The 20,057-nt window shown below is 36.5% G+C and overlaps 1 protein-coding gene across 3 annotated transcripts in view; it reads right to left on the bottom strand.

Moving 5' to 3' along the window:
* The window catches only part of LOC112049369 (protein tramtrack, alpha isoform), a 99,617-nt gene extending 79,818 nt beyond the window's left edge, over positions 1-19,799 (bottom strand). Inside the window, exons 1-2 of one of the 3 annotated variants that reach the window (XM_052889477.1) lie at positions 19,652-19,799; positions 18,985-19,280 (exon numbers count right to left, since the gene is read on the bottom strand). The gene's annotated coding sequence lies outside the window, so the exon portion shown is untranslated. Of the gene's footprint in view, positions 1-18,984; positions 19,615-19,643 lie in introns of those variants that run through there. The other 2 variants (XM_052889476.1, XM_024087226.2) reach the window with 2 other exon arrangements.
* Between the last annotated feature and the right edge of the window lie 258 nt (positions 19,800-20,057).

Below are 20,057 nucleotides of genomic sequence, written 5' to 3'. Positions count from 1 at the left end.
CAGGAAGGAAAACTAGATTTTATATAGTAGTAGTATGATGATGATGATGATGATGATGATGATGAAGCTGATAAGATTATAGATATAGCCCAGTGATACGACCTCTGCCTCTGATCTCTGATTCCGGAGCGTGTGGGTTCGAATCCGGTCCGGGGCATGCACCTCCAACTTTTCAGTTGTGTGCCTTTTTTTTTTAACCGACTTCAAAAAGGAGGAGGTTCTCAATTCGGTCGGTATTTTTTTTTTTTTTTTTTTTTTTTTTATGTATGTACACCGATTACTCAAAGACGCGTGGACCGATTTCAAAAATTCTTTTTTTGTTTGAAACGGTATAGTCCCCATTTGGTCCCATTGTCATCATGACAAGATCTGATGATGGAATCCTGGAGAAATTGAGGGGAACTTTCGAAAATTATATGGGTGTCTAGTGTGTTCGTGAACTTTTCCATTTAGTGCCTTTAAGAAATACAAAATTATGAAGGTTTAAAATCGATCTGATGATGGAGTCATAAATAGACGAGGGAACTCCTTGGCGATTTACAGCAGTAACCTTGTGTTTGGGCTTGATTAATTTGTCTTAATGAGAACTTTCCACATAAATAGGTTGTGACTGTCATTTAGGGGTTTGGTGATGAAGACCAAGGACAATTAAGGGAACTCCTTAACAGTTAACAGTAACTACCTTGTGTTTGGCCTTGATTAATTCGTATTGCTGAGAACTTTCTACCTAGATGAGTTGTGTCTGTTATTAGGGGTCTGATGATGAAGACCAAGGTCAATGAAGGGAACCCCTTGACGGTAGCTACCTTGTGCTTGGGCTTGATTAATTTGTATTGCTGAGAATTTTGTACCAAGATGGGTTGTGACTGTCATTAGGGGTCTGATGTATTCGTTTGAGATGAAATTTTACACTAAAAATTGAAAAATAATAAAAATTTTAATAAAAAAAATACAACCGACTTCAAAACCTAAAAACGTACCCACTAAACTAAAAAGCGAAAAATAACATCATAATATGTTCTACCTGCTGATCAGTATGAAGTCGGTGCTTAGCCGGTGTTGTCTTAATTTAAGCCATTTCTGACAGGACCACATGAAACAACACTGTCTGCAAAATCTAAATCTATAAGATATGCTCACATGGCTTGAATTAATACATCACCGGCTTAGCACCGCCTTCATACTGATCAGCAGGTAGAACATATTATGATGTTATTTTTCGCTTTTTAGTTTAGTGGGTACGTTTTTAGGTTTTGAAGTCGGTTGTATTTTTTTTATTAAAATTTTTATTATTTAAATATCACGTGTCTCAATCGGTGGAGGAAATCATCGTAAGTTTAGTTTAGTAATATTACATCTGCTGTGATATGGATATGCACCCTCTAACTTTTCAGTTGTGTGCATTTTAAGAAATTAAATATCACGTGTCTCAAACGGTGAAGGAAAACGTCGTGAGGAATCCTGCATACGAGAGATTATTTTAATTCTCTGCGTGTGTGAAGTCTGCCAATCCGCATTGGACCAGCGTGGTGGACTATTGGCCTAACCTAACCTAACCCCTCTCATTCTGAGAGGAGACTCGTGCTCCGCAGTGAGCTGAATATGATGTTGTTTTTTGTCAACTCGCCCGTGAAATAACGCAGCACTGTCTCTTGGTGTAACTGGAACACTGCCACTGGGGAAAGGCAAAGGGAAGGTTTATGATTTGAAGCCTTAATATCATCATAATTTTTTTTTTAAAGAATCATCGTCGTCGTCGTCATCAACCCATATTCGGCTCACTGCTGGGCTCGAATCTCCTCTCAGAATGAGAGGGGAAGACCAATAGTCCACCACGCTGGCCCAATGCGGATTGGCAGACTTCACACACGCAGAGAATTAAAAAAATCTCTCGTATACAGAATTCCTCACGACGTTTTCCTTCACCGTTTGAGACACGTGATATTTAATTTCTTAAAATGCACACAACTGAAAAGTTAGAGGGTGCATATCCATATCACAGCAGATGTAATATTACTAAACTAAACTTACGATGATTTCCTCCACCGATTGAGACACGTGATATTTAAATAATAAAAATTTTAATATATATCCATATCACAGCAGATGTAATATTCTCGTAAAACAAGTTTCATTAGAAATTGAACTTTATTTCTATGGGATGATGATGGAGCGAGCTGGTCCATCGGCTTATAATGATGATGATATTAAAGCTTAAAATCATAAATAGACGGCCGCGTGGCGCAGTGGGTAGTGATCCTGCTTTCTGCATCCACGGCCGTGGGTTCGATTCCCACAACTGGAAAATATTTGTGTGATGAGCATAGGTGTTTTCCAGTGTCTGTGTGTATTTATACATTATATAAGTATTTATATGTAGTATATAATTGTATATTAATATTATAATATCAACTATCTTAGCACCCATAACACAAGCTACTCTGTATGCTTACTTTGGGGCTAGATAGTGATGTGTATTGCTTAAGTATATTTATTTATTTATTATTTATAAATGGGGTCATGCCTGAAAATCAGCGCTACAGTTTCTTAGCTGTAGCATAGAGCTGAGGCAGCGCCCCATTCAGCCGAAGCCTTAGTATTAAGTTAGTATTAATTCTCATGTTTTTTTCTTATTTATGTTATGTTGTTTTGGCTGAATAAATGTTTTTATTATTATTATTATTATTATTATTATTATTATTATTATTATAAACCTTCCCTTTGCCTTTCCCCAGTGGCAGTGTTCCAGTTACACCAAGAGACAGTGCTGCGTTATTTCACGGGCGAGTTGACAAAAAACTGAAAAGTCGCATTCCGCGACTTGTTTCTGACTTGCGTTGCATTCAGGCCGCGGGCACATTCTCCGGCGGTAGCGGACGTTAGGGCGCGTTCCCACTGTCACCACCCACCTTCATATAAAATTATGTTTTATTCTGACGGCCACCGTGGCGCAGTGGTATGCGCGGTGGATTTACATGACGGAGGTCCTGGGTTCGATCCCCGGTTGGGCAGATTGAGGTTCTCTTAATCGGTCCAGGTCTGGCTTCGGCCGTGGTTAGTTACCACCCTACCGGCAAAGACGTACCGCCAAGCGATTTAGCGTTCCGGTTCGATGCCGTGTAGAAACTGGAAGGGGTGTGGATTTTCATCCACCTCCTAACAAGTTAGTAGGTGGTAGGTACTAGTAGACTGCATCATCAGTTACAATCAGGTGAGATTGTAGTCAAGGACTAACTTGTAAAAGAATAAAAAAAAAGTAGTTCCTGAGATTAGCGCGTTCAAACCAACAAACTCTTCAGTTTTATAATATTAGTATAGATGAATCTATATATCCTTTGGTCACGTCATCACTCGTGAACGGCTGAACCGATTTTACTATATTATTTTTGATGTGTTTGTTATTATCAGGAGAAGGTTCTTATGACGGAAAAATATTAAAAAATTACGCGGAATATTAGAAAATGGGGTAGGGGTAGGGTAGGGATAGGGTAGGGTATGCGTAGAGTACGGGTAGGGTAGGGATAGTTGAAAGTTTACATCGAGTTTCACGCGGACGAAGTCGCGGGCGTCCGCTAGTTTAATATAAACAACATTAATTTCGTATAGTACTTTGAATAAGGGTCTGAAATATAATAATGTTAATAAAAATATTAAGAGGTTACTTTATAAAATCAAGTTAAAAAAGCGCTTATTTTGTCTTTTTCCAAACTACATATTTTTATAAAACTAGCGGACGCCCGCGACTTCGCGTGAAACACGATGGAAATTACCTTATTTCACCCTCGTCTATAAATACTAAATCTTGATTTTTACAAATGTAACTTAAATATTAAGGACCTTCCATACAAAACTTTCAATTCATGTTTCACAAAAATCGTGCTAAGTTTCATTTAAATTCATTGCCCGGCCCGGCCAACAAAAAACACGGACAGACAGATAAAAAATAGAAAAAAAAAATTTTTTTGGCTTCAGTATTGATCATACAATAATACCCTCCAATTAAATTTTTTTTTGGAAAATTTAATGTACCAAATTTGACCACTTACAGTTTTATTATAAGTACTTATACATTTTTTTTATTTATTTATTACTATTCAAAAAACATATTTAATTAAAAAAGCCACATTTTTAAAATTAAAAATAGATATAAATAAAATCGCACCTAATAAATCCTATCATCTGACGTTTTGAAAGCACAAATTTATTATAGAACAAAATAAAAAATATATATACTCGTCGAATTAAGAACCACCTCCTTTTTTGAAAACGGATAAAAAGAAGGGAGCTATTCTATTAGGACTTCCGACTTTCTGACGGCCCGGCGAAACAGACGGACAGTAGAACAGTGGGAACAAACCCAAAATGTAATATATACAATACCATTGGAAGAACATTAAAGCCTGCATCACATGTACAAATCAGTCAATCACACGTCGATATCAAGAGAACGAAAAAATGCAACCGGATTTTTGAAAATCACAATATTACAAGTACACGAGTATTATTGAGTTTAAAGAAAGATAAATTAATTATGAGTGTGAATAAAGTTTTGAGAGTGACTTTTTGCAACTTTTTATTTTATTTTATTTAACTTGCTCTGTTAGTGTTTGAAAAAAAAACAACTTTTTGAGAAAATATATATTATGTTGTTTGACGATCTCCATGGTGCAGTGGTATGCGCGGTGGATTTACAAGACGGAGGTCCTGGGTTCGATCCCCGGCTGGGCAGATTGAGATTTTCTTAATTGGTCCAAGTCTGTCTGGTGGCTAGCTACCATCCTACCGACAAAGACGTACCGCCAAGCGAGTTAGCTATCCGGTACGATGTCGTATAGAAACCAAAAATTGGTGTGGATTTTCATCCACCTCCTAACAAGTTAGCCCGCTTCCATCTTATATTGCATCATCACTTACCATCAGGTGAGATTGTAGTCAAGGGCTAACTTGCAGAGAATTAAAAAAAAACACAACCTCACAGGGTTGTACCATTGTAATAATTATATAATGACATTTAATTTATGACATGTATTTTTACGTAATAACAAAATAGAATATTAAGAAATATATTTATTTTATTAAAAGAATAAAATAAATATATTTTTTAAAACTGTATGAATTTTCATCTAATATAAATTAATTCATCTATTATAAAAGATTTTTAATAGATTTTGAAATTTTATAATCTTATTTATTTTGCAAATATCCAGTCAATCTTTGCTTTTTATGTATAAATTAGTTAACATTGACCCTATTTACCCGAATGTATCATAAAAATCAATAAATTCAAACCTAGTCATCATCCCCATTGCTGGAGCATACAGCCGAATTCTTTTTCCCTAGAAATTTTCAGTTAAAATTGTCGTTATCATTAACATCGGACAGTGATCGTTAAATAGCTAAACATTACCACCATCACCAGTTTTTTTTGTTAATCAATAAAGAAAAAACAATCGAAAATAAACGAATCTCCAAAACATACTAACTTTTTGGAAAAAAAACAATATTTCGATCTTAAAAGCGCTTTTACAACATAATACAAAATGCCTGAATTTATAAAAAAGAAATGTCAAAATCCATTGACAGATATTAACGAGTAATTGAAAACTTGTTAAATGTAGGATCCCCATTTTGCTTACTTTGCAAGAATACCTTTACCTAAAGAAAAAAAAATACCTCTAATCTTGCTCAGAAATTGCTTTTTTTTCTTTTATCTACGTTACATGTATACTAAGTAAATCTTACCAGAGGTAAAGTTTGTGGTATTGTATGGGTTTTCTCCGAATTTACAGTACCGAATTTTAAATTTTTTTACCACTACCAAACCACGTTATTTGTGAGTGCCCTAGGCTATATTTTATCCCCGTATTCTCACGCGAACGAGAGCTATGCGAGTAAAATCGCGGTGCGTCAGCTAGTAGGTACTAGCCATATTTTATAAAGTAAAAAAATAAATACCTCTGATCTTGCTCAGAAATTTATTTTTTTATAATGAAAATTTATTTTCAGGATACATTTACCATTACCATTTACAAAAATATTACAGAGGGCAGTTTTAAAATCAGGTAGATACGACCTGATTTTAAAACTCAGGAGGACTCAATAACAACACGTTCCAATAAACACTGTGACTGTTAATATTCAAAATCAGGACGAGTCCGGAGAAAAAATCCCCAACTCATGGCCAACGTTAGTAAATTAAAGTAATAATTGGTAATAAATAACTCTCTGAAACCAGAGCTCGGGTCACGTTTGCGGTGAAAAAAAAAATTGCGGTTCAGAAAAAGAAATATTTTTCAAAATACTCGTTATTATTACCAGAGGCATAAGTACCGGAGTGTGGCGGAATTACAGTTTTCATAAAACATAAAAGCACTCAAAAAGTGTCAAGTAATTTTTGAAATGTTTCGATTTTATCTGTGAGAGATATCGCGGTATTTCTGCTTACAAATCGATGGGCGAGTTCCAGTATTTAACTTGCCCTGATTGAAGGTTTTTTATGATTTTTCAACCCCGCGTGGTTCCCGTTCCCGTAGGAATACGGGGATAAAATATATCCTATAGCACTCGGGTATAATGTAGCTTCCCAACAGTGAAAGAATTAATCAAATCGGTTCAGTAGTTTCAGAGCTTATTCAATGCAAACAAACAATCCAATCTTTCCTCTTTATAATATTAGTATAGACTAGTCGAAATTCCTCAGTGCCTGAAGACAAAAGTCTTCGAACAGTGCGTGTTGCCAGTGATGACCTATGATTCCGAGACTTGGTCGCTAACTATGGGCCCCATAAGAAGGCCTAGAGTCACACAGCGGGCGATGGAACGAGCTATGTTAGGAGTATCTCTGCGTGATCGAATCAGAAATGAGGAGATCCGCAGAAGAACCAAAGTCACCGACATAGCTCAACGAGTTGCGAAGCTGAAGTGGCAATGGGCGGGGCACATAGTTCGAAGAGCCGATGGACGTGGGGTCCCAAAGTGCTGGAATGGCGACCCTGCACTAGCAAGCGCAGTGTTGGCCGACCCCCCACCAGGTGGACTGACGACATCAAGCGAATCGCAGACATTCGCTGGATGCAGGCGGCTCAGTGTCGTGATGTTTGGAAGTCCCTACAAAAGGCCTATGTCCTGCAGTGAACGTCCATCGGCTGATATGATGATGATTAAAATATAAAAATAGTAATGTAAAAAAACATAAAATGCCACAAAAACTTCAATTATATAGTTTCCAAAGCGCTTCAATACATAATTAATTCATAACTTTTCGACATCACTATAACTTAAGTAGCCGTTTTTCCATTTCAAAGCGAGTACGGAACTCTAAAAAAACTTATAAATTAAACAGCCAACCAAGGACGTAGGGTCAAGAACCCAGCGCGCCCTAGAAAAGGTTCACGCGGCGCGTTACTTCGTTAGAAAGGCCATCATATACAATTCCTACAATTATTAACTCGGGTTCGGTTGAATTGAAAGGTTTCTTAACGGCCTCTGTAGCGAAAACTAATACAATATTATGTTATTAGATGCATAAAACAACATAAAACTACTCTGTACCATAATAGTCTATCATTCTATCATCATCTATCATATTCTATCATCATTGCGGCAGTAAGAATTTATAATAAGTTACCAAAAGAAATTAGGAAAGAAAAGAATATAAATAGCTTTAAAAATTATTTATATAAATACCTAACTCAACAGGCATTCTACAGTGTAAATGAGTATTTAAGTTAATATTATTGTTATTTTCATACATATTTTAATTGTAAAGATGTAAATTTTAAATAAATGGTGAAATTGTCATTTGAATCATTAAATACTTAATAAATAATTTGCATGCCTAATTGGCAAGATACATTTACCATCTACATCTACCGACCACCTGTATATATAATGCATGTATCTGCAAAGAAATAAATTGATTGATTGATTACTTTAAAAACCAGTATTTGTGGTAGCTAAATTGTTTTTCAGATAGCATGGGTATGGTGACAGTTGCCTTATGACGTTCATAATACGTTCTATTATCGTCTCAGACCAATTATAGAAGGACCTGTATCGCACTCATAGTCACGAACAAAATTGTCTGTCATTTTCTGAAGAAAACGAGCTTAGATTTGGTATATATTTTATACTAAATTAGAAGTTTTTGCCCGTTTTTTACATAATTCAGTTACATAAAAAGGTATTTTTACGGAGCTCTTTAACCAATGAACACGATTAGAACTATTTAACATTGATTCTATAGAGACAGTTTTTATAATCGCATTAGATCGTTGATCATATACTTTGACAGAAAAGTAACGTCTTGCGAGGCAGGTCCTATACAATAATTGGTCTGAGTATTATCGTGGATCGCGGCAAACTTTCAATAGTGAAACGAACTGTCACCGGACCCATGCTATCTGTAAAACACTATAGTGTACAGTGGAGTGTAAAAGGGTAGTTGACAAATTTAATGTTTAAACAATACTAGCTGACACCGCGCGGTTTCAACCGCGTGGTTCCCGTTCCCGTAGGAATACGGGGATAATATATAGCCTATAGCCTTCCTCGATAAATGGTCTATCTAACACTGAAAGAATTTTTCAAATCGGACCAGTGGTTCCTAAGATTAGCGCGTTCAATCAATCAAACAAACAAACAAACAAACTCTTCAGCTTTATAATATTAGTGTAGATTAATTTCACATAGTACATGGAATATGGACCCGAAATATTAATTAATATACTACAATACTAGCGTGGAATTTAGTTTTCCACAAATCCCTCGGGAACCATGGATTTTTCCGGGATAAAAAGCAGCCTATGTGTTAATCCATGCTATAATATATCTCGATACCAAATTTCAGCTAACTCGGTCAAGTAGTCGAGGCGTGAAAGAGTAACAAACATTCATATCATTAAAATCATCAGTTTTCGGAAATCTCGGGAAACCATGGATTTTTTCGGGATAAAAAGTAGCCTATGTGTTAATCCATAGTAAATTCCATTTCCATTCCAAATTTCAGCCAAATCGCTTCAGTAGTTGCGGCGTTAAAGAGTAACAAACATCCAAACATCCTTACAAACTTTCGCGTTTATAATATTAGTAGGAAGTAGGAATTGACGACCTCCGTGGTGCAATGGTATTTACAAGACGGTCCTGGGTTCGATCCCCGGCTCGGTTCGAGGTCTGGCTGGTGGGAGGTTTCGCCGTGGTTAGTTACCACCCTACCGACAAAGACGTACGCGATTTAGCGTTCCAGTACGATGTCGTGTAGAAACCAAAAAGGGATGTGGATTTTCATTCTCCTCCTAACAAGTTAGCCCGCTTATCTTAGACTGCATTATCACTTGAGATTGTAGTCAAGGGCTAACTTGTAAAGGATAAAAAAAAAATTATAAATCCAACCGAACCACCACCACGCGGGTAAAACCGCGCGACGTCAGCTAGTGATAATTATATCCCTAAACGACACTAATTATCCTGATAACGTCTCTTACAATACCGATTGATCGACATTTAAATCGATATTCAATTCGATCGATAATCGATATACAATTTAAATCGCTCACAATCGGTTCACAACTCCGCGGCACCACAACATAAAGTAGCCGATGAAGTATCGACTGTCGAAATCGGCATCGGGGAAAAAAGAGAACGCAAAACGAAGCCCTTTTTTGAATTCAAAAAAAAAAAACGGCCATCTCGATCGATTTATAAATCGATTCCCGATCGATTGTTTCGGATATTGACAGCACGATGTCAGATGTCTCACGCGATGGGTGATTTCGGTCAAATATTTTAAAGTCTTTTTCAAAAGTCGAGTCCCAGTCTTTCTTAGTGAATATATTGATTTTTATGATACATTCGGGTAAATAAGGTCAATGTTAACTAATTTATACATAAAAAGCAAAGATTGTCTGGATATTTGCAAAATATATAAGGTTATAAAATTTCAAAATCTATTAAAAATATTTTATCGTAATTAGATGAAAATTCATACAGTTTTAGATTCCTTACATTAAATGTGACATTTTTTAATAATGAACTATAAACATAAACGCACAAATAACAAAGATGTTAGTAATTTTGTTTGAAAGCACATACAAATCTAACGATCATTACATTGCCTACGACGTCATTATTTCGTACCATTTTGTATGGGGCATTTTTCAGATATCCGCGGCAGCGCCGCAAATCGGACCCTTTAAATCCCTGTAGCTCCGAAAGTAATGATCGCAGATACCCTGTTCCTTTTACAAAAATACTTTACTATTAGCATACTCTTAATTTATATACAACGCGGACAACGGCGGCTTTACATCGAGTTTCACGCGAACGCCCGCGACTTCGTCCGCGTGAAACTCGATGTAAACTTTCAACTACCTCTACCTACCCCTACCCTACCCGTAAAAAAAGTATATAAAAAAAATAATAAATTAAAGAAAAGTAAAAAGTATCCTATGTCCTTCTCCTGGCTCTAAACTACCTCCCTGCCAATTTTCAGCTAAATCGGTTCAGCCGTTCTTCTCTGGAATTATATTATAAGTGGAGTAACTAACTTTCTCATATATATATAGATTTAAAAAACTGTCATCATCCCTTTTTGTCAGACGTAGAATTAAAAAAAAAATTGGTGGTATGCAGTTTGATTTTAAGGATAAACACTAGTCTCTTTAAAAAAACATTATTTTTTTTTAATACAATTAGGTACTTTTTCTCTTCCCAATACCCAAGTTACAATTACGACGCCATTTTGAATCAAAAGAAGCCATATGAAAGAAAATTCGCAACGAGAACCGAAGTAGACTCAGGGAAATGCGTTTAAAAATGTTTGGATAATTGGATTATACGTTGGAGTAAGTGTATTATTTTAGAAGCCCACTCTAAAGTCGGTACAAAAAATTTTAAAGAATCACACAAATATTGTAAAGGCCTGAAGTTTGTGTGTGTGTGTGTGCCTGTGTGAAAGTGTGTATGTGTGTGTATGTTTGCTCCTCCACACCCCTTTCGGTTTCTACATATCGTCGGAACGCTAAATCGCTTGGCGGTACGTCTTTGTCGGTACGGCCAAAGCCTCCCAGCAGCCAGACCGGGACCAATTAAGAAAATCTTTTTTTGTTTTTTTTTTTATTCTTTACAACTTAGCCCTTCATTACAATATCACCTGATGGTAAGTGATGATGCAGTCTAAGATGGAAACGGGCTAACTTGTTAGGAGAAGGATAAAAATCCCCATCCCTTATCGGTTTCTACACGACATCTTCGTCGTCATCAACCCATATTCGGCTCACTGCTGAGCTCGAGTCTCCTCTCAGAATGAGAGGGGTTAGGCCAATAGTCCACCACGCTGGCCCAATGCGGATTGGCAGACTTCACACACGCAGAAAATTAAGATAATTCTCTGGTATGCAGGTTTCCTCACGATGTTTTCCTTCACCGATTGAGACACGTGATATTTAATTACTTAAAATGCACACAACTGAAAAGTTGGAGGTGCATGCCCCGGACCGGATTCGAACCTGACACCCTCCGGAATCGGAGGCAGAGGTCATATCCACTGGGCTATCACGGCACTGATAGCACGACATCTTACCGGAACACTAAATCGCTTGGCGGTACGTTTTTGCCAGTAAGGTGGTAACTAACCACGGCCGATGCCTCCCACCAGCCAGACCTGGACCAATTAAGAAAATCTCAATCGGCCAAGCTGGGGATCGAACACAGGACCTTGTAAATCCACCACGCACACCACTGCGCTACGGAAGCCGTCAAAAACTTGTATGAATTTTTAAACAAAGTATACTTAAATCCGTTTGATGCGATGCGTCCGATACGTACGATGCGGATCAGTGGACGCCTACCATAACTAAGCCCTCATTCGCACGAGAGCTTTTTAACGGACGTTAAAAAAACGGTCAGATACAACAAATGCATTTCCAAGTCAGTTGGAAATAGACCTTACACGCAATTTAACTTCATACTATATTTGAACACTAGCTGACGCCGCGCGGATCCACCCGCGTAGTTCCCGTTCCCGTAGGAATACGGGTATAATATATATTCTATAGCCTTCCTCGCTAGATGGGTTATCTAACACTGAAAGAGTTTTTCAAATGGGACCAGTAGTTCCTGAGATTAGCGCGTTCAATCAAACAAGCAAACAAACACTTCAGCTTTATAATATTAGTATAGATTACAACGTACAGCAAAAATTTGGAATGCCCTTCCGACGTTTGTGTTTCCTGACACATATAATTTGAACACCTTCAAAGCAAGAGTGAATTGGCATCTTATAGGTAAGCGCGCTCCAACTTAGACAGCATTAATGCTTACCACCAGGCTTAATGGGTATGATGACTAGGTTTGAATATATTGATTTTTATGATACATGTTATATAATAATATACATGGTAAATAAGGTCAATGTTAACTAATTTATACATAAAAAGCAAAGATTGTCTGGATATTTGCAAAATAAATTAGATTATAAAATTTCAAAATCTATTAAAAATCTTTTATCGTAATTAGATGAAAATTCTTACAGTTTTAGCTTCCTTACATTAAATGTGACATTTTTTAATAAATGAACTATAAACATAAACGCACAAATAACAAAGATATTAGTAATTTTGTTTCAACGCCCATACAAACGATTATTATGTACCTACGACGTCATTAGTTCGTCCCATTTTGTATGGGGCGTTTCTCAGGGATCCGCGGCAGCGCCGCAAACCTGACCCTGTAACTCCGAAAGTAATGACCGCAGATACCCTGTTACTTTCACAAAATTGCTTTACTATTAGCATACTTTTAATTCATGTACAATTTAAAAAAAAAACTGTCATCATATTGCACAAAAAAAGAACGCTTTTTTAACGTCCGTTAAAAACCTCTCGTGCGAATTAAGGTTAATCAGTAACCAAACGTTTGTTACTATTTTGAAAAAATACTTATTTACACAGTACACAGCGATAATGAAATGGGCCAGAGGTCAAAATTTGGACTATGAATTCCAATTTTGTTATCGCCAAGCATTTTCGATAATAATAACAATTAGTTCTGTTGGTGGAGGGACTTATTTACATTTGAAATATTGTTATCTTCACATACGGTGTACTAGCGTCTGCATTTGACTTCATACGCGTAAGAACGAAAGCTTGGGTTAGTTATACCTACATTTTCTATTTTTATTTCATCATCATCATCATATCAGCCGATGGACGTCAACTGCAGGACATAGGCCTTTTGTAGGGACTTCCAAACATCACGATACTGAGCCGCCTGCATCCAGCGAATCCCTGCGACTCGCTTGATGTCGTCAGTCCACCTGGTGGGGGGTCGACCAACACTGCGCTTACTAGTGCGGGGTCGCCATTCCAGCACTTTGGGACCTCAACGTCCATCGGCTCTTCGAACTATGAGCCGCGCCCATTGTCTCTTCAGCTTCGCGACTCGTTGAGCTATGTCGGTGACTGGTTCTTTTGCGGATCTCCTCATATCTGATTCGATCACGCAGAGATACTGCTAACATTTTTATGAGGCCCATAGTTAGCGACCAAGTCTTTCAATCATTTTTATTTATCTATACTAATATTATAAAGCTGAAGAGCCTCAAAGTTGTATATTCAGACCACATACGGACTGTGGACTGTTAACCTGTTAATAACGGCCTCCGTGGCGCAGTAACGGAGGTCCTGGGTTCGATTCCTACGCAAGGATCACTGACAATCTGTCAGGGTGTAAGTTAGGTATGAGCTGTTGCCATGATAAAAATTCTTAATTAATGTTGCCAGCTGATGAAAAAATGCTAAGTCAAATGGACTATCCGGATTAGATTGACTATATACCTACTTAATATTTCGCATTTAATTTACATAATTCTACAAAATGCAATAATAGTAGCATAAGTAGCTAGGTTATTTTAAGAGCGCGCAGCGCGTCGGTACGATATGGATAAAATTCGAAGCGCGAACGAGACGCCGAATTATGACTTTCACGTGAGTGAAAAGCACGGAGCGATTGACGCGCGACGCAAACTTTACGACGTGAGCGCCAAAACCATTTTTACCTAATTGCAAGTAAATTAAACAACATAACGAAAAACAAAATTGCCATGTTCAAGATATATACCTAATTTTCTATACAAAACAAAAATTTAAGAAAATAAGTTTGCTTCTCCTGAGATTGAAAGCAAAATGTGAGTAAAACATGTATTTTTCAAAAAAATAAACTATCGAGAAAAGTTTTACAAATTGTGTATTTTGTATAGTCATAACGAAGCTAACACTTTGAAATATCATTTACCCAAATATCAGGCTCCTAACTTTTCCAGAACCTGAGATCCAGAACCATTTGTAACCACCAAATTACATATTGCACACTCTTAAGACGGTGTTGAGTTTTTTTAACACTAAATTACATATAAGTAATAAATATTTTTTGAAAACTGACTTACATTTACATACTTAATGGTAATAGTTCCTGAGCGAATCTAAAAATACAGATATCTATTTTCGTTACAAAATGAATTTTAATTAACCGAATCGAGAATAATAAATATTTAGATACATTATTAATACTCGAATGGAGATAAAAATACATATAAAAATAATTATCATTGATCTATATTATTGGCATTCTATTTTAGTTTTTGTTTTTAGTAATGTATTATAATATATGAAATCAAGAATATGAGCTTAATATTATTTTTGACCTCGCTTATGCTGACCATTTGAGCATTTTATTTTAAATAATAAATTATTAAGCTCGTCAATCCGTTTTGCAGCAGAATGGTGGTATATCCTTAATCTGATAAGTTAATATTAAATTAGTTTCAACTAGGCTTAGTTTACAAGCACTTTTGAAAAGTCAAGTTATGTTACGATTTATTAGTGGTAATTAAATTCGAAAACTTAAAATTTAAAAAAAAATACAAATTCTCGTAATTTGTAATTTTTTTTAATAAAGAATATTTACCAATATTCTCATTCCCTACTCCTAAAACAGTCATTCCCAACTAGTCGGAAAAGACTGTGTTAGGAGTGGGTACGACAATAGACCAACGGGGCGGCGATCGAACCACCACCCCTCGGTGATGAGTCCGACCGCTCTTACCGTTGAGCTATTGAGGCTTTAATTATTATTAAAGTTACAAAATTTTGAATTTTATAAGGTAGTCTAAAAACGAGTATATTTACTTAAGGATTTTTCTATCTTGACGCACTTTCAAAAATATATAGAAAAAAAACATATAAAACTGCACTAAATATTTTATTTTCTCGCAATCGTACTGAAAAGAAGTGTGAGAAAGCTATATGTGGCAAATTCATTCGTAGCACTCCCAATGGTCCGCGCAGGCCGGGGGGGCGTGTAGCGATGAATGAAAAACCCACGACTGATGCACCTCACTTCGCACGCACGATTTCACACCCACTCAGTCCTTCCCCCCCCCCTGTCGCCCGCATATCATGGGAGTGAGAACTTGCCTTTATTTAGGCTCTCGCCTAAGGGCTTGGGACTGAAAATAGTACAAGTCAGTACAAGTATTTTTCGGGTCATTTTAGCAACAATCTACTTATTGATTGCCTCTATATATCCTTTCAACATGCCTTAAATTTGCCTATCCGTGTTGGGCCAGCATGATGGACTACCATAGCTAGCCTTAAGCCCTCTGTGAAAGGAGACTCGTGCTCAACAGTGAGCTGAATATGGCTTGTTGATGGCACAAAACATAAACTTTTTTTTTTTTGTTCTGTTGAAAAAAAAAAAAAAAAGTTTATAATTATAAACTAACTCATAAATTAAGTACTTAAATGCCTATTTCTCATAAAAAAAAAGTAGAAACCAAGAAAAAAAATTCAAAATCTAGCATAGGAACCAGTTTAATTATTTAGTATTTACTTAATTTATAGCTAGGTATTATTTTTATATTATCTTGAAATACCGAATAATCTGGCTTCATTACTTATGTACATATAACAAGTTTTTGAAATCCTGACAAGATTTGCTACAGTCAATCTGTATATAATTCAGGTATTCTACACAATACCTAGAGCCGTGATAGCTCAGTGGATATGACCTCTGCCACCGATTCCGGAGGGTGTGGGTTCGAATCCGGTCCGGGGCATGCACCTCCAACTTTTCAGTTGTTTGCACTTCGTAGGATGTGTTTCTTGCATGCATGTAGACCTCCCTAGCGCAGTGGTATGGTAGATTTACAAGATGGAGGTCCTGTGTTGGGATCCCCGGGTGGGTCAATTGAGCAAGCAATCAATAAGCTGTCGGCGACAAACGGAAAATTAAGCCTCTTGTAGTAAGAAGTTCCAGTATTTTACATATTTTCTGGACTACCTAGGTATTTTATTAATAGCCCAGGTATTGTGTTCTTTCGTTATAAACTCATTCGGCTCACTGCTGAGCTCGAGTCTCCTCTCAGAATGAGAGGGGTTAGGCCAATAGTCTACCACGCTGGCCCAATGCGGATTGGCAGACTTCACACACGAAGAGATTAAGAAAATTCTCTGGTATGCAGGTTTCCTCACAATGTTTTTCCTTCACCGATTGAGACACGTGATATTTAATTTCTTAAAATGCACACAACTGAAACATTGGAGATTTCGGTCTGGATTCGAACCCACACCCTCCGTAATTGGAGTGGGCTATAACGGCTCATATTGACTAGATATTGTATAGAAAATCAGATTACACATTATGACAATAACATTCACAACTAGTTTTAAGAATTTATAGTTATATACAGTTAAATTTTGAATACATTAGATTATATTCTTTAATCCTGATTCATAATGAAAGCAGTTGAGAAAAATTACCATACTAAATTTATTATTTTTTGGTTTCAATTTTTTTTTCAACATAGCTGTTTCTGTCTCCGATCATGTTAAGCCCCAACTGGTTTTTTTTGAGTTATTCAAAAATAATGAATGACTACCAAATGATGAATTATATTGTAATTTTGACATATGTTTTCTAAGTGTTGCTATTTAATCAGTTACAACTAGCATAATGGACAAGTGGGGCTATCCATGGCGTGCATAAGGTTGTCGATCACTGTATGCACTAGTAACAAAATTAAGTAAACTGGAAAAATCTGTATTTAATAACAAAGACAACTCTTAGGGTATGCAATACTTTATGCATGTATGCAGTGCACGCCACTGGGGCTACTTACTTGTTCCAACAAGCCTACTGCTTCAGGTCATGAATTCCCGGGTTCCAGTATTGGGTCAGGTTATGAAATATTGATTTTTTTTTATGGAATACTCAATAACAGTCCAGATTTGGGAAAGCGATGGTGTTACCACACAGTGAGTCAGAGAGCATATTGGGCCATCTGCCTCGTGGCACTAACATTTGACTGAGAGATCTTGTGTAGAGAAATAGGCAAATTTCAATAAATTACGGTGCAACCAGAAATACCGCTCCCTTTCATTGTGTTGGAATGAAAGAGATGGGAATGGGACAACTCCACTGCCAATGGATGGATATTTTGTCTATTTCTCATCACTCAGTCCCATGTTAGCACCACTGTTCATTATTATTAAGATATGGCAATATTACCCCACCAGAGTACATTAGAGCACCATAGAGTCACTCACAGCTGTATGGTACTTACCAGAATTTTATAAAAAAAAAATCACCCTGGGCTTCTTCACATCAGGCTTCACTCGCAAACATAGGAATTAGGATGCAATTTTTTAATCCGGGAATAGTGAAAATGTGAATAAAGGAAGCGTGAATAAGGAGCTTTTACTGTAGGTACTAATATTATAAAGAGGTAAAGTTTGTATGGGGTTATCTCTGAATCTACTGAACCAATTTTGAAAATCTTTTTACCACTAGAAACCCACATTAGTTGTGAGCGGTTGGACTCGCCAAGGGGTGGTGGTCCGATCTTCGCCCATCGGAGATGAGTCCAAGCCCTCTTACCGTTGAGCTATTCAGGCTATTCGGTTTTGGCAAGGCCTCATACCATGAGTACACACAGTGAAGTCAGAACTAATTTACTAAAGTAATATTTAACTATATCCTAAAGTAAAAGTATTTTTATGTGCAAGAATTCAATTGAATTTTTTGATTGAATTGAACTCTTGCTCGAAGTATTTCTTCTTGTTCTAAAACCTACATGACCAATTTTCTGGGACTCAATCTAAGAAATTTACCTATCAGCTATTCTAATATAATCAGTAGCGTGCACAAGGCTTTCAACTAGGGTAAGCACCATACATACAAATTGTAGAAAATGGATTTCCTTCTACAATACAGGTTCGCAATGAGCCCTCTGGGTAGAGAGTGTGTTATTGCATCTATGAGGTGTATCTAGGTTTTATAATTAAAACATCAAGCAGCAGTAATTTTTGTTTTTGTCTTTTCTTAATCTTAATTGGCTGTTTCAATGAATGTATGTTTTTATAATCTATTCATAGGTTAATTAAGTTTAAAGATCTAATTTTAATTTTTATTTAATAAAAATTATAAAGGTAAACTTTTAGTTTTATCTCTAAGCAAGTTACAGTTAATTTTACTAGAACATACTTTAATAATAATTTATATGTTACATGTTCTATTATAGGAATAGAAATATGATATAGTAATTTACTCTGTAAGAACCTAAAGATTTTTTTTATTGAGTGTGATTATATTTATATTCTCAAACTATAATAATATAATGTTTTATTACAATGATATTATAACAAAATGTTAGATAACTGTAAAAAAAAAAACAAGGAAATAGTTGAGGCAATGGAAAGGTCATTTTGGTTAAAGTCCATGATTCATATTGGAAAAAAAAAAGTTGTACACAACACATAGTGTCTTATTTAGTCTGTTCTACTCATCATTGACAGTGGCATAGTCTAGAAAAAAAAATGTTTACTACCTGTCTATGTACTTATTATTAGGTATGCATTTTTTTAGATCGCTCGAGACAGACGTAGCTTTAGTAGGCCTAAAATAGAAGTAATAATTAAAAAGAATACTCACGGGAAATATAGGAACGTTTGTAAATCCACATTCGCACATCCAATACACAAACCAAACAGCGAAACACAAAAAAAAAACGAAGAAAATTCTACTATTAACTTTCACAAAAGGAATGCACTAGACACAACTTAGAAAAACAAAATATATATTTCACTATAGTTACACTGTTCAAACATCGGAACATAGCATGTCATCACCACGTAGGGGCTGCTAACCCATATTTCAACTTTAAATTACACTGTAGTCTGTAATGAATGGAATTATAACTAATTTACTGCGTGCCCGACGTCCGTTCGCTACGACAAAAATATTATAAAACGATTTTCGAAAGCGCTTATTAGACACCGAGACGTTGGTCTTTCGAAAATGTACAATATACAATGACGCGGTAAATAGGAAAATCGATAAAGCCGCCGCCGCCGGATCGAAACTAGAATAATAATTTATCAAAAAATGTAATAAAAACGACATTATTTTCGTGACGGATACGTTCTGTCAGAATTTTCTACGCGACAACCCGACCTATTTATATACGAACTCTTTCGACGACACGATTAGAGTTAAAAGGGGACGTCTAAAATCCGCCGGTTAGGCATTTTTATGCCAAGGGATAAGCGACGTTATCGACTTTCGTTTAAAGCGGAAAAAAAAATGCAAACCGAACAACAATTTTGTTTTTGTTACAACTGGATGGGGTAATGCGAATTGGAAAATTCCAAATGGTGGGCCGAGCGCGCGGCACCCTTGGACGAACGCGTCGAGAAACTGTTTTCGAAACCATTTGGTGCGACGTCATTTTTGGCGTATTTTGAGTTGGTACGGACGGGAAAACTCGAAACCGTTCGGATGCGCGAAAGAGACGGCCGCGCGTCTATGACAAAGAAATGTAGACTCTAAACGTTGTAATAGTTCATACTTTACCGTTCAAAATTCCTATCTAAGATGCGAAGAAATCTACTGAAGCCGTACTATTTCGAAGTTTTTTTTTCTATATTACGTGTATCTATGAGGAGAGAACGGCTGGGCCTGTTTTTCTATGTAATTATGCGCTTGTGTGTGTGACTTCCCGTACG

The sequence above is a fragment of the Bicyclus anynana genome, chromosome 26 (assembly GCF_947172395.1).
Source record: "Bicyclus anynana chromosome 26, ilBicAnyn1.1, whole genome shotgun sequence".
Taxonomy (NCBI): domain Eukaryota; kingdom Metazoa; phylum Arthropoda; class Insecta; order Lepidoptera; family Nymphalidae; genus Bicyclus; species Bicyclus anynana.
The sequence above is the reverse complement of the archived record's forward strand: the minus strand, read 5'-3'. Positions and strand labels throughout refer to the sequence as shown.